The 15,093-nt window shown below is 46.7% G+C and overlaps 1 long non-coding RNA gene across 1 annotated transcript; it reads left to right on the top strand.

Annotated features, from left to right (window-relative positions):
• Window positions 1-5,922: 5,922 nt before the first annotated feature.
• LOC309521637 lies at window positions 5,923-11,079 on the top strand. Its single transcript, XR_014214744.1, has 3 exons — window positions 5,923-6,379; window positions 8,829-8,894; window positions 10,694-11,079. It is a non-coding gene; the product is annotated as an uncharacterized lncRNA (long non-coding RNA).
• The last annotated feature ends 4,014 nt before the right edge of the window (window positions 11,080-15,093 follow it).

The following is a 15,093-nucleotide window of genomic DNA, read 5'->3' as shown; positions in this document are numbered from 1 at the left end:
TGCTGGTTTTCTGCCAGGCAGCTCACAGGGCATAACATGTGCTCCAGATCTGGTTATGATCTGATACTTTATATAAAGTCAGGTTTCTCGCCGTCATTGTTCTACAGCAAGAACTGGCAAATTCAGACCATGAGAAGACTCCTGTCAAAGAACTATGGGGGATAGGGGAAGCCTTACCCAGCAGACTTCTCTCCTCCGCCACTCTTAAAACATCTCAGAGTATGCACATAGCCATCTTACTCCTCACACTCTGTGCTGTCACCTCATTTCCCTTCACAGGAGCTCTGTGCCTTTAGTAGTTGCACAACAAACAGAAATTCCACCTGGGCTGCTTCCCCCTCCCTCTTCACTGTGGCCTCTCCTTTCTGGGAGAAGCTGCACAGATTGAATTTCTGCCTGCCACCCATCTGTTAACAGCTACAAAGCTTTGGACCTTTAGTTCTCATTGAGATGCACAACCTGTGGCTGGGTGGCATCCCATCAGACTGCCGTGGGGTGGGTGCTCACCTGTCCCCTGTGTCGGGCGGTGGGGGTGAACTAAACATCTCCACATAAAAGAGAAGTTAGCGTGTCTGGTGGGGGGGGGCTAGGCAAGGTTCTTTCCCCTTGATTTCTGAGTGGAGGGAATTATTTTTATGGGGGAAAAGTAGTCAGGAACATGACACACACACACACATGCCTCTTTGCTGTCTGAAAGAATGCATTGCCAGCTCGGTCTGAGCTTAGGCCATTGTGGGGAATCCCCAGGGGTCCGTATTGATCCATTTATTTATTTTTTTGGTCATCTTTATCCATCTCCAGCCCAAGTCTCCTTTCCCCTTCCAGTACTGCTTCTTGATCTCCACCATCAGCACCACCCATCTGCCCTGCTTATAACCCCATTCCTGGTTTTGAAACAGGTGTTCCTAACCTGGAGCAGGTGATATACCCTGTTCCTCTGCTAATACAGTGCAAATACCCTCCAGGATGTTGCGGAGCTTGCAGCCTCCATCCTTCACCATTGGCCACACTGGTTGGGTCTGAGCAGAGTTTGGCGGGAGTGTGTGTCCTCCAGCAGTATCAGAAGGGCACCATATTGGCTACCCCAGGATTAAAAATTTACCATTTCTACCAGTCCTCAACTACACTTCTACCTTTCCCTCTTACTAGTGTATCAAACAGGGTTGATCATTTGATCCAATAAATTAAGGTTGGCATATGTTGTGTAGCCTGGGTTCTTTTTCTTGAACGAGTGATCTCAAGGGAACACCCCTGCAAACCAGTTCCTTTGGGGGTGGGGGGTGGGAATCACTCCCTTTGCTTTCACTGGTGCCCATTCCTCTGGGCCCTCACCTCAGCTGGATGCTGCTTTTTCTTTTAAGGAAGTTTCTATAAAAGCATGAGAAAGCACCTGACAGCTGCATTACACCAAAGGCCCATGTACTCCAGTCTCCTGCTCTGCAGCAGTGGTTCCCATTTCCTCCCCAGGCCATGGCTTCTTTGGTTCCGTAAACTCAACCCTAGTGCCCCCATCCTAGAAAAAACATTCACAATAGTGGTTTGCACAACGCATGAAGGAAGATCAAGACCATAACCCATCAACTGCACATTGATTCAGAATCCATGTAGAACTATTTATGTAGTTCTAACTGTAAAGTTGATCCAGCACACCACCACCACCACCCTTGTGTCTTAGCACCCACTTAGGTACCTCCCCCGGTCCCGGGTCTGATACTATCCACTTTGATAGTATCCAAGCTTTCTCTGCTCCTTATCCTCTGACCAGTCCTGCCAAGAGTTTTTCATGGGACTTGGAACCAGTGGTTTGCATTAAAACAGGCATCCTCAAACTCGTCTCTCCAGGTGTTTTGGGACTACAATTCCCATCATCCCTGACCACTGGTCCTGTTAGCTAGGGATGGTGGGAGTTGTAGTCTGAAAACATCTGGAGGGCCGAGTTTGGGGGCAAATCAGATTTCTCTCATCCTTCCCTTCAGACATTGCCTGGTGTAGCAGAGGGTGCTGCGGCAATCAGAAGTTTGGGAAGCCTGCTATGTCAGCCCAAGTGGATTCATTTCCCCTTTTCTTCCAACTCTGCTGTGGAGATGACAGAGGTGCTGCACATGGGTGGCAGGGGAAGTGGTGGTTTGTGATAAGAGTAAAAGCCCAAAGGCCCACTCCTTATCTCTGGGGGCTGTTGCCAGCTTCTCCCTGCTGTCAGATGGCTCTCTGGTACTATAAGGACTAGTATCTTGCTTGATTTTACAAAAGAAAGAAAAATAGAAGCTTAAAAAAGCCCTTACAAGTTAGCATCAATCCATGTCTGCTGGGAGAATTGACCTGTGACTTTGCAGACGAAAGCCGGCTGGAAAACTCTTTGTAAAAGGAAGGGGAAGTTGTGGAGTTCTGGCCCATGGAGAAGTCAGCCTGTCATAAACTGGCCTGATCACCAGGTGGCACTACTAATCCACTTGATGCAGCTTTTAACTGCGAACTGTAATGCAAAGGAAAAGCAATGCTTTAATCCACCATTTATTTTGTTTCTTGTTGTTTTTTATAAATGTTTATTGGATTTTCACAAATTATAAGAACATACACAATACAAACATACACACACAAAAACAAACATGTATAATTTCGAATCCTTTTTTTCTTAAAACTTACTTCGCCAACTTCCCCGTACCTCCCCTTTCTGCATCCCAATTCTCAAATTTGTTTCAGCCAATCCTCCCCCTTGATTTTATCTAATTTTTCCTTATTCTTTTCTTTTACTTAATCTTTTACAGCTGTAATCCCCTATTTTCTATAACCACAACATTTTAGCACTCATTAATTTTACAATATTTCTTAAGATAAATTTTAAATTTCATCCAATCTTCTTCTGCCGTCTCTTTCCCCTGGTCCATTTATTTTGTTTCTTGGGGTGCTATTCTGCTTAATTTTACAGGGTGGACCCATTAAAATCAATGGATCATTTCAGTACATTACTTTGTTGAATACCACCTGTTACTATTTATTTAGGATTGTATCCAGTGTAATGCCTACTCTTGAGAAGTCCCCTTAAAAATAATGGATGTGACTGAAGACCGAACCCTTGGTGGAAGGAGAATTGTGCGAGTAACTCCTCCATGAGGTCTAGCAGAATGCAGTGTCACAACACGGCATCTGTAGGCTTGGTTCAAGCTTTTGCTCAGGGCTGCACAAATTGACCGGAGGGGAGGGGACAGCTGCTGAGGGCCACGAGGGCTCTGCTTTTGGACCCTTCCCAGCCGGACGATTCCCTCTGTTCAGTTTGCTCTGCCTTCAAATCACCTCTTCTGTCTTTTTGTGCCAGGTTGTATTTTAGCAACCCCCAACACTTAAATGGAATCATAGGAGCTTTTGTGGGAAGGGAGGGGAGAGAGGGGAAAACAACCCCTTTGATCGCCTTTCTCTTCCAATTTTTAAATAACAATATTCTGTTCTGAAACAGGCTTTGCCGAACACCTGCGGTGTCGGAACAAATGTTCCCAAACGTGTCAAGTGTTCCAGAGCCCCACCCCCAGATTGTGTCATTCAGCAACGTTTTAAGTTTCATAAACTCTGCTCCGGTGAATTGTGCACAGTTCAGGCTTGCATCTGAAGGCAGGAGCTGTTCTTTCTTCCCCAGTTGGGGTCCACCTGAGTCACGGCACACACGCACCCCTGCAATTTCCCTTCATCTGGCAGCTTGCAAGGTTTAATGCTGGATTTCAGACAAAGGGTGAGGTGCATAATACCCACAAAGGCTCACAAACGTTGAGAATGAATTTTATTTTGTTTTTGAAGAAGACGGAGGGACAGGAATGAGAGGTAATACTGTTTTGTGCACCCCAATCTCCAAGTGGCGAGAGAGACTCCAGGGTTGTCTGAGCAGCATCCCTGTCACTTAAGGCAGGACTTGCCATGTCAGGGCTCAGTGGGGCTTTGTGGGGCAACTGAGACTCGACTCTGGGGCCCAGAGGCCAAAGTCTGTGGCCCTACAAACCCCGCCCCCTGATTACTACCCAAAGAGTGGCAGATGGTGGAGGCCACAGCAAACAGGCCCCAAATGAGCACTTGAAAAGGTTCAGGCATGCCTGGGCCCATGGGGGCCAGCGCTGGTTCCCACAGCAATTCTTATTTTCCAAAAAATTCTTTTAAACTATTTTTAACGTTGTGTTTTAAATTGCTGTAGCTCTCTCTGGGGCAGACAACTTCCAAGCAGTGAGATACTTCGTCTCATCTTCAACAGTGGCTCTAGGCCACAAAGGGCTTGTGAAGATGCTGTCCTTAAGTGGTGGTTGCTTGGCAACGGAGTGTGTGGCCCTTGTTGTCAAGAGGCTGTGCTAGGCCGGATCCAGAGAAACACAACACATATATACACCAGCATGGGCCACAGCCTACCAAACACCTACTGATGGTTGCTAAGTCTTCCTCTGCTGGTTGTGTAAACCTTCCTCTTATTTCCTGTCCCTGACCAAGTCAAATAATAAAAAAGAACCCATGTAAAAGCAGCAGCAGCAGCTGCCACAATGCAAGTTATTCAGGATTTGCCTGGTTTTTTTCCTGACAGGAACCTCATGCCTTAATAGTTCCATGACAGGTGAAATGTCACCTGGAATCACGTTTTCAGCGATGCAGGAAAGTGCACCTGCTGAATTTCTGCCTTTTAAAGGCAGCCAGGGACATATTGAGTCAGACCCTCAATTTGAGGGCACAGGGCATGTTTGTGAACCAGAGAAACTGCCACGGATTCACCCCCCCCAAACAAAAGCACCAAATGCAAGCTGCAACCTTTTATTTGTTGCTGCTGTTGTTAAAATAATGGGGACAGCGCAGAGATGGAAAGTCTCTGTTGGCATATGTGTGCCCATGGGTGCCATATTGGTGACCCCTGTGCTATACTGGCAGCAGGTCTCCCAGGTTTCTGGCAGCGGTCTCTTTCAGGCAGAGGTGGCCAGAGAGCATTGAAATTGTCGGGATTCAAGCCTGCCTTCAGGAGAAACTGGCCACTCTCCAGGCACCCGGCTTGAATCACCAGTTGACCTCCCTGTCTGCATTCCCGGCAAGATCCAGGCAAGGTCGCGATCGGCGATCCTCCCCAACGTGAGGAGAACACACCACTCTTTCCTGCCCCCCCCCCCCGGGGCAGGGGAAAGAGATAGACAGAAACGTATTTACATGACTTTATTTCTGTCTTTGCATCGTTACAGAGAAACACGTCTGCTCCCATCAAACTCCAACAGCAGAGGGACAAACTCCACCTACTGTACTTCCTGTACAGCTCATATTACACTGTGAGCTAATTCCGGTGCTTCGCACTGTGAAAAGACTGTCCCTTTGTTTCCCACGGAACAGTACCCAACATTCCCGTTATGTTTTGCTTCCAAGCTAGCAGCAGCTCACGGCCGCATTGCTTCTATATCGTAACAGAAATTAGTGGGGCAAAAAGCAGGGAGCCCAACAGTAGGTTGCGCCTGAGCCAAAGGCACCTAAAAAACTACGTAACTATAGTTTTGCCTCCCATCTTCCTTCTGCTGAATTTGATAACAGCAACACAGGCTGTACCTCTAAAGCACATTTGAAGCAACACAGATTTATTTTGGGTGCTTGCCCCTGCAAAAGTAGGATACAAATCTGCATGTGACATAAAGCGTATACAACATTTCTGCAACTTTTGTGGATCCACACACAGAAAACCCCGTTGCCAGCCCTGTTCACAGCTTCCAGCCCTACACAGGGATGCTGAAGACTGAACCTGAGACCTTTGACATGCAAGGCAAGGAAGACGTTTATACTGAGTTGGGATTCAGCTCAGGGGTAGGGCTTCTGCTTTGCGTGCAGAAGGTCCCGGGTTCAATCCCACACACCCCGCCCTGGCAACTCCAGGTAGGGCTAGGAGAAACCCCTAGCCGGAGGGAGCAATACTGAGCCAGGTGAGCACAGGGACACAGTAGGTTGCTTTAGATTATCATTAGAAGATCCACACTATACAGTTAAAGCTTAGCCAATAAATGTGCTTAAAGCACAGGACTTTGCCCAAGGAATCCTGGGAGCTGTGGTTTCCCCCTCAAAGGACTACCACTTCCAGCACCCTTAACAAACTACATTCCCCAGGATTCTTTGGGGGAAGTCATGTGCTTTACATGTATAGCATGGATTTGCTTCTACAGACTGTCCACAAAGCGCTGGTTATACAGCTCAGAACAATTTCCTCCTGTATGAACCTGCCGTGGCTCTAAGATCTTCATGGGAGGCCCGTCTCTCTGTCTCGCCACCCTCAAAGGTATGCTTGGTGGGGATGCAGGAGAGGGCCTTCTCAGTGGCTGCTCCCAGACTTTGGAACTCCCGCCCTGGAGAAGCCAGACTGGCTCCTTCCTTGTTGTCCTTCTGCCTGCAGGTAACGACACTTTTCTTCCAACAGGTCTTTGGGAATTGACTGTTTTTCAGGAAAGGGCTAGTTTTATTATCTGTATTTTAAGCTTATTTGTTTTTTATATATATTTTAAATTCTATCAGAGTTTAATGACTTTTTAATAGCTATATTTTATGCATGTTTAGCTTTTTTGTATTTTGCCTGTTGTTTGAATTTGTGTAAGCCGCCTTGAGTTGCAGTCTGGGGAAAGAATGGGATATAAATAAACTAATAATAATAATAATAATAGTACAGTAATAATAATAGATCCTAACAGAAGCACAGGAAGAGTGGGCAGCTTTGCAGCATTCAAGGTCAAGATCCAGGCCGTGAAATAACCACTGGTCATCCCCCGCCCACCCCCACCGCCCCAATTAGCTCCAATTAGAGGTCCTGATGTCTCTTCGATTGCCTGCAACCATAAATAGCTGCGCCTTTGGTCTCTTCCACCTGCAGCGTGTCAGCAGGATCTTAATCCCATTACTAACTGTCCCACCCTTGAAATGCAGTGAAGGTCTTTCCTCTGTGTCACTTGCCACCAGGAAGGTCAGAAGGTCTTGGGACTGATTAACAAGAAAATCTGTAATTGGCGTTCTTTTCTTTCATTTCATTTTCCCAGCTCCTCTAATTAGGGTTTTAACAATATTTGCTCAGACAGGTGTGGACTTTGTGACTTAATGGAACCCTAGCAGGGGAGATGGGAGCCCAGGAGGTAAACAGAGCCTCCTTGAAGTTTGCAGAGAACACTCATTGTGGTCCTGGCTGAGGGTTAGGAGTACACCAAAAAATAATAGGGAAGGCAGAGGGTGTGCATAGATGCAAGGCTATAACCAGAAGCAGTGTGGTGTAGTGGTTAGAGGGCTGGATTTAGACCTGGGAGAGACTCGGGTTCAAATCCCCACAAGTCATATAGCTCAGTCACTGCCTCTCAGCCCCAACCCACCTCATGGGGTTGTTGTGAGGATAAAATGAAGAGCAGAAGAACCATGTAGGATTATAATTTTAGCAGAAATAGTAGTTCTTCTTATTAATATCCAACCTTTCCTTCAGGGAGCTCAAGGTGGTATACATGGTCCTCTGCCCCATTTGCCCAAACATTTAATCCTCGCAGCCCTGTGAGCAGGGGCTGGCCCTGGATGTGTTGTCACTGAGGCAAAACAGAGCATGCCACAATGGCAACAGCCACCAACAATAGCAACGAGAAAACAGGGCACGGCATAAGGAGGAGTTGCTGTTGGGGCCAGTGGCGTAGCGTGGGTTGTCAGCACCCGGGGCAAGGCAAGTAATTTGCGCCCCCTAACCCATGGATTTGTGCCCCCTAACCAGTGGATTTGCGCCCCCTAACCCTAACCCCCAGATGTTGCGCCCGGTCCCCCCTGCACCCCCCACGCTACGCCACTGGTTGGGGCTTCAGACTGTACTGCAAAACTGTTGTTCTGATATTGCAAACGAGTTGTTGGAAACAAGTGTTTTTGTACTTATCATATTTCCCCCAGAACGGGTAAATCTGGATTAAAAGGGAACAGGGCAGCTGCCATATTGATGCCAATGACATCATGTGGGTGCTGCAAAAAATATTGCACGTGTGCCCAATCCCACAATAAACACCCACCTAAACGTTTCAGCCAGTGGGATGAAATTTCCTTACTTTCTTTTCAATGTTGGCAGTACGTCGCTTCTTGAGACCCGCCAAGAGCTCAGGCTCCCAGAGAATGTGCATTTGGAAGGACTGGACTGTCTTGTTACAAATCCACCTGTGCCCGCTTGCGTGACCAGATCAGAAGGAATGCTTAGCATACCTCTTGGGTGCCTTTGCCCACCCACTCTCCACCACCACCGCTGCTGGGAATGCGGACCTGCCTTTCCCTTGGGCAGGCTTCAGCGGTCACCCATGACACAACGTGGCAGGGGGGCTATTTAAAAAAAAGACAAAGAAAGGGAAAACTAGCCTGGCTGGGTGTTTGTTTTGTAAAGTTTCAGATCATTTGCTAGAAAAGCAAGAACAAGGTTGTGTGTGTTTACATAGAATTCTAAGAATTGGGTGGGACCTCAAGGGTCATCTAGTCCAACCCCCTGCAATGCAGGAATCACACCTTAAAAATCTGCGACAGATGGCCGCCCAACCTCCATTTAAACTCCTTCAATGAAGGAGAGTCCACCACCATCTGAGGCAGCCCATTCATTCCACTGGTGAACAGCTCTTACTGTCAGAAAGGTCTTCCTAATGTTTTATTGGAATCTCCTTTCTTGTCATTTGAATCCATCGATCCAAAGTCCTATGCTCTGGAGAAGAAGAAAACAATCTTGCTCCATCTTCCATGCGGCAGCCCTTCAGATATTTGAAGATGGCTATCCTACCCGCTCTCAGTCTCCTCTTCTCCAGGCTAAACACACCCAACTCCCTCAAGTATTTCTCATAATTCTTGTTTTCCAGACCCTTGATCATCTTGGTCAACCTCCTCTGAACACCCGCTAGCTTGTCCACATCCTTCTTTTTAAGGTGAGCGTTCCTGAATTCTAGCCCCTTGGGCTACCCTGGATTCCACCCATAGACCCTGCCCAGGTACCATGATGTTTGAATTCAAGAGTCGGCCCCTCAGTTTTGGGGAGAGGAAGGAAAATGGCACACCTCTTGGGCTTCCATGAGGAGTGGCTCCCTTTTTAGATCAGGAGTGAAAACTTCTCTTCGGTCCATCTGGGAAAAGGGCAGGCTATAAATAAATATTATAGCAATGTAATAGCATAGTAACACCACAAGCAATCCCCCCAAATAGAGGTGTTAATTTTTACAGGTGGGGGAATTGTCCAGAATACTCATTGGGGGAAAACCAATGTTATTGATGTGTAGCAATTGCAAACTTACAAAACCAGATTGGGTGAAAGCCAAAGTGTTAACTGGCCCGAATATATTTAGAATAGAATCATAGAATCATAGAGTTGGAATAGACCACAAGGGCCATCGAGTCCAACCCCCTGCCAAGCAGGAAACACCATCAGAGCACTCCTGACATATGGTTGTCAAGCCTCTGCTTAAAGACCTCCAAAGTAGGAGACTCCACCACACTCCTTGGCAGCAAATTCCACTGTCGAACAGCTCTTACTGTCAGGAAGTTCTTCCTAATGTTTAGGTGGAATCTTCTTTCTTGTAGTTTGGATCCATTGCTCCGTGTCCGCTTCTCTGGAGCAGCAGAAAACAACCTTTCTCCCTCCTCCACATGACATCCTTTTATATATTTGAACATGGCTATCATATCACCCCTTAACCTCCTCTTCTCCAGGCTAAACATGCCCAGCTCCCTTAGCCGTTCCTCATAAGACATCGTTTCCAGGCCTTTGACCATTTTGGTTGCCCTCCTCTGGACACGTTCCAGTTTGTCAGTGTCCTTCTTGAACTGTGGTGCCCAGAACTGGACACAGTACTCCAGGTGAGGTCTGACCAGAGCAGAATACAGTGGCACTATTACTTCCCTTGATCTAGATGCTATACTCCTATTGATGCAGCCCAGAATTGCATTGGCTTTTTTAGCTGCCGCGTCACACTGTTGGCTCATGTCAAGTTTGTGGTCAACCAAGACTCCTAGATCCTTTTCACATGTACTACTCTCAAGCCAGGTGTCACCCATCTTGTATTTGTGCCTCTCATTTTTTTTGCCCAAGTGCAATACTTTACATTTCTCCCTGTTAAAGTTCATCTTGTTTGTTTTGGCCCAGTTCCCTAATCTGTCAAGGTCGTTTTGAAGTGTGATCCTGTCCTCTGAGGTGTTAGCCACCCCTCCCAGTTTGGGGTCATCTGCAAATTTGATCAGGATGCCCTTGAATCCATCATCCAAGTCGTTGATAAATTTAATCGCACATCTATTTAGTGCGAATGTAAGAAGCGCCTGGCTGCAAGATCAGGCCAGAGACCCACATCCTAGATGCTCCAGCGTTCAGCCAGATGCCTCCAAGGGAAGCTTACAAGGAGGACCTGAGCACAAGAGAGGCATTTGAAATTCCCAGCAACTGCTAACCAGAGGCATACTGCCTTCGACAGGGGAGGTCATGCGTAGCCAGGGCTCTCAATTCCTGTCTGTACTGCTGTACTGTCTCAAGCAGAGATCATCCTAGCAACAAGAAGTTATTTTAATGTATAGTAGCAGGAAACCATCTAGAGAGGCGTTAGGGCTTTTGGATGCCAAGGGAGTCGAAGAAGTCGTAAAGGAGGATAAAGAGATCATGGAGAAACTGAATGAATTTTTGTATCTGTCTTCATGATGGAAGATACAGGGGAAATACCTGTGTCTGAACTGACCTTTGCAGGACGTGAGTCTGGGAAACAAAGGCGGATAGTGGTGGAGAGAGGTGAAGTTCTAGGTGTAACAGGCAAAATAAAAGCTGGCCAATTGCTGAGTCTGGATGGCACCCACCTGACAGACCTCCAAGAATTCAGATACTAAATTGACCATCCCCTAGCAAAACTGTGTAATGTGTCCCTCGGATCAGCCTCCATATATGAGAGCTGGAAAATAGCCAATGTAATGTCAGTTTTCGAAAAGGGATCCAGGGAGCATCCTGTAGGCTCCCCTCATGTTCTTCTGTACCTATCACACCCTCCTGCCAACTGAAACCAAAGGGCAATGCGAGAGGTTGGCGCCCTTCCTTAATTCCTCTTCTCTTGTATGTCATGCAAGTGGCACGCAGACCCAAGCATAAGACAAGGATAAGGCCTTTGTTCTTTTCTAGGCACCCAGCCAAGCGAAACTTTCTGCCCCATTGCTTTGCTCCCTGGGGGATCTGTAATAACCAGGAACATCTCCTCCTCCTGCTGCTGCCAACCACATCTTGATCCCTTCCTCCCCTTTCATTTGCATACAGTGCTCCGGAATGTGCATCTGTGGTTCCCTCCTCACAAACAATTCTCAGCAGCAGGTCACCCCCCCTTAGTCTGGCTTTACAGGCTGAGAGAGTGCGAGACAGAGAGACCTGACCCAGGTTGCCCAAGGACTGGGGTTTGATGTAACGTTAAACTAGGGGTCAGCAAATTTTTTCAGCAGGGGGCCGGTCCAATGTCCCTCAGACCTTGTCAGGGGCTGGACTATATTTTGAAGGGGGGGAAAAGATGCAAGAGCACCAGGCAGGCTCACCTGTGTCTTGCGAACGGCGGGGGCTGGTGGCGGCGGCAGGACGATGAGTGCGTGAAAGGGCTTGCTCCAGAGAGGGGTTGCTTTAAATGGCAGCCACTCGAGAGGGGCGCTCAGCCAACCGCAGCTCAACAAAGCCCAGCCCCCTTCCTGCTCTAGACAGGGCAGAGAGAAGCCAGGAGGAGGGAGGGAGGAGGTGCTGCCAGCGCCGCTGTGTGACGGGGAGGAAAAGAACATGTGTGCTGGTGATCCACGTACTGGCAATCCACGTGGCAATTCCTGGACCATCCATGGGCCGGATCCAGAAGGCAATTGGGCCTGATCCGGCCCACGGACCTTAGTTTGCCGACCCATACGCTAAACCGTGGTCCAGCATTCTGTGCACATGCCTTTCATGCCTGTGCATTCACTTTTATTTTCTTTAGTTATAAAAAATAATTGATACACAGCCATTCACAAAAAGTATATATATATCAGACCAGTTTATAACATTTACGCATAAAGCTATATGAGAAAACTCATTTCAAAAAGTTAAAATCAGAAATCAGCTAACTATCAATGTCAGCGTGTTCCAAAGTGTAGGTGCTGCCATGCTAAAATATCAATTTCGTACAGTGCCAGTTCCACAAATCGCAGCCATTGCTTCCAGCTCTGCAATTCTGTGAGGCTCGTAAAGCATCAATATTGCACTCCAGGCTCAAGTGCCTTGCTTCAGGGAAAAGTTGAAATTGTTTCCCTGCTATGCAGTCAAGCAATGCTCTCCAGAGAACATCCGGCTGCGCTCAGCTGCTGCTAGCTTGGCGCATGCCGTCCAGGAGAGTGACACCCTTGCTCTCAGGGAGAACAGTTTCCTTTGCAGAGAGGTCCCCCGGGGTGACAGAATTGTGTTAGAATAAGGCACGCAGAGCCTGGTAAGAAACATTTTTGCCTGGCGGGGCTGGAAGGGAAGAAGGGAACATGATCTTTGTATTGAGTTAGCCGTTGAGTAATCTCACAATAAGGAGGAAGCAGGAGCAACGGAACAGCTCTCGCTCTCGCCTGCCAGGTGTCCCATCACATGGAACTTTGGGTCTGGGAAGGCTGTTCCTTTCTTGGGGGCAGAGTATTGTTAGTGTTGGGAGTGGGTGAGGCGGATCAAAGCCTCCATCCTTGCCCAGGGAGAATTGTACTCAGAACTGTACTTTCTAGACATGGAACTAGCGGAAGTGTGGGGAGAGTCCTTAGCTTCTGTACAACCAGTGTGTATGTGTGTTATCTCATCCTTTGCGGCAGGCCACGAAATACCGTGGCCTGGCCCTGCTTGTCTCCAGCGCGTGCATATGCACGTGCAAATCCACGTGCAATTAGACGAAGGCCTTGCGTGGTGTGCAGGCACACTTCCTTTCCACATGCTGCCACTGAAGAGGTTCCTTCTGATCTGCAGTTATTAGAGGGCAATTATATTATATATTATATTACAGGGCAATTAGGGTTGTTGTTTTTCCTTCCTCTTGAGGGTATCTTTAAGCAAGAGGGGGAGCTGTGCTTAGACATCCATGCACATGGAACAGGCAGCGATCTTCCGTGTGTGGGTAGGAGAGAGAGAGAGAGAGAGAGAGAGAGAGAGAGAGATGTCTGCAACGATGTGAGATAATTCCTGTCCATCATGGAAAAGGTTCAAAAAAGGGCAAGGTGTCAGAGCTGGAACAGACTTATTGATGGGAATTGGAGTCCAACACAGCCGCTGCCTGGAGGGTGATGAGACTCCAAAACAGCCATGGCATCTGTTTGTTTGTTTTTTTTTAAATGATATTTATTGAAAAAAAGATTTTTTTTTAATTACAAAGAAAAAAGACAAAACAGAAAAAGATAAAGAAAAAAATAAAACCATCATTTTCAAATTCTCCACTTTCATTACCTTCTTTCTATGACCTCCTCCTCCTCCTCCCTTTTCTTGTATCTTGATTAATAGTTGTCACAGCAAATCCTTTCCATAATTCATAATATTCTGTCATTACATTACCTTACTCTATTTTCATCTTATCTTATAAAAACCTTAAAGCTTAAGACTTAAATCTTATTTTTACCAACTTCTTATAACCATTACCTTTTTACCTAATTCTTTAAACAGTTTTACAAGTGCCAAGTAATTTCATTTCAACATTTTTCTAACATTCATCAATTTTATAAGGCATTCCTAATGATAAAAAAAGAAATAAACAATCCAATCTTCTTCCAGCGTCCCTTCCTCCTGGTCCCGGGTTTGTCAGTCCTTTTTATCCCATTAGTCTGGCACATTAACCTGGTGATCTTATATCCGAGGCCTTCAAGTCTCTTCCATGTCCCTTCCGCAGCTCTTCTTCATATTTTCCTTTCACTCGTGGGAACTCCAGCTTGGTAGTGTTTTTGACCCTTTTCAACCAAGGCACAAGAGACAGCACTGGTTGCTAAGTGGTAAAGGCAAGGAACTCTGCACTAGAACAGGGACACTCTTCCTTTATTTCTTTTAGGGTTGTGAAGCCTTGTGCATTGTGCAGCACCAGCTCTGAACTTCCCTTTCTCCATTCCCTCCCCCTATTCCCCGCTTTGAATAGGGTGGAGTTGACATTTGACCCACCAACAGTTTTTGGATCTATGGGAAGAACTGATTAGAATCCACAAGATAGTTTCAGCTCCAAGAGAAGGCTCCAACATTTCTCCAATGAAAATAGGGACATCCTGTTCAACAACTTTCTTTCTTTCTTTCTTTCTTTCTTTCTTTCTTTCTTTCTTATACCCTACCCATCTGAGTGGGTTGCACCAGCCACTCTGGGTGGCTTCCAACATTTACAAAAACATAATAAAAGATTAAACATTTTTTAAAAACTTCCTTATGCAGATCTGCCTTCAGATGTCTTCTAAAGGTTGTAAAGTTACTTATTTCCTTGGCTCGGGGGGGGGGTTGCATAACTCCATACCCTCCAACATTTCTCCGATGAAAATAGGGACGTCCTAAGGAAAAATGGGACATTCTGGGATCAAATCAGAAACCAGGGACTCATCGACATCGATGGTTTTACTACGTTTTGAGGTTGTTTGGGAATGGTTGTGGCACGTAAAGGACAAACAACATCCTGCTTTAACTCTAGTAATGCGTTATAACCAGGACGGCTTCTGTGAATTCCAGGACTGTCTCTGGAAAATGGGGACACTTGGAGGGTCTGTAAGTGCCATACAGGGTCCTATGAAAATATGACGTGCCCACCCTTTCCCCTTCTGGCTCACTTCCTGTGTTACATAATACAAAAACGGTATTGTTATAAGTTTCAGGGGCGCTAGAGTCTGAGGCTGATGTTGGCTCCCTTAACAAAATACAGTTCCCAGATTCTTTGGGGGTTAAGCATGTGTCGGACGTGCTTCTAAGTATGGTATGAATCTGCCCTATGCCAGAGCCTTTTGGTGTTAGATTCATGCTGCAGCGGGCTAGCTCATTGCAGTGGGTTGGACTGGATGACCCTTGGGGTCCCTTCCAACTCTACAGTTCTAAACGGCACATGGAACTCTTTTCATATAAAATAATAATGATGAAATTTGGTGGGCTGTTAATCCTATCGCCACAGA

The sequence above is a fragment of the Podarcis vaucheri genome (assembly GCF_965113315.1).
Source record: "Podarcis vaucheri genome assembly, chromosome: 16".
Lineage (NCBI taxonomy): Eukaryota > Metazoa > Chordata > Lepidosauria > Squamata > Lacertidae > Podarcis > Podarcis vaucheri.
This window is presented reverse-complemented; position numbering and strand designations above follow the sequence as displayed.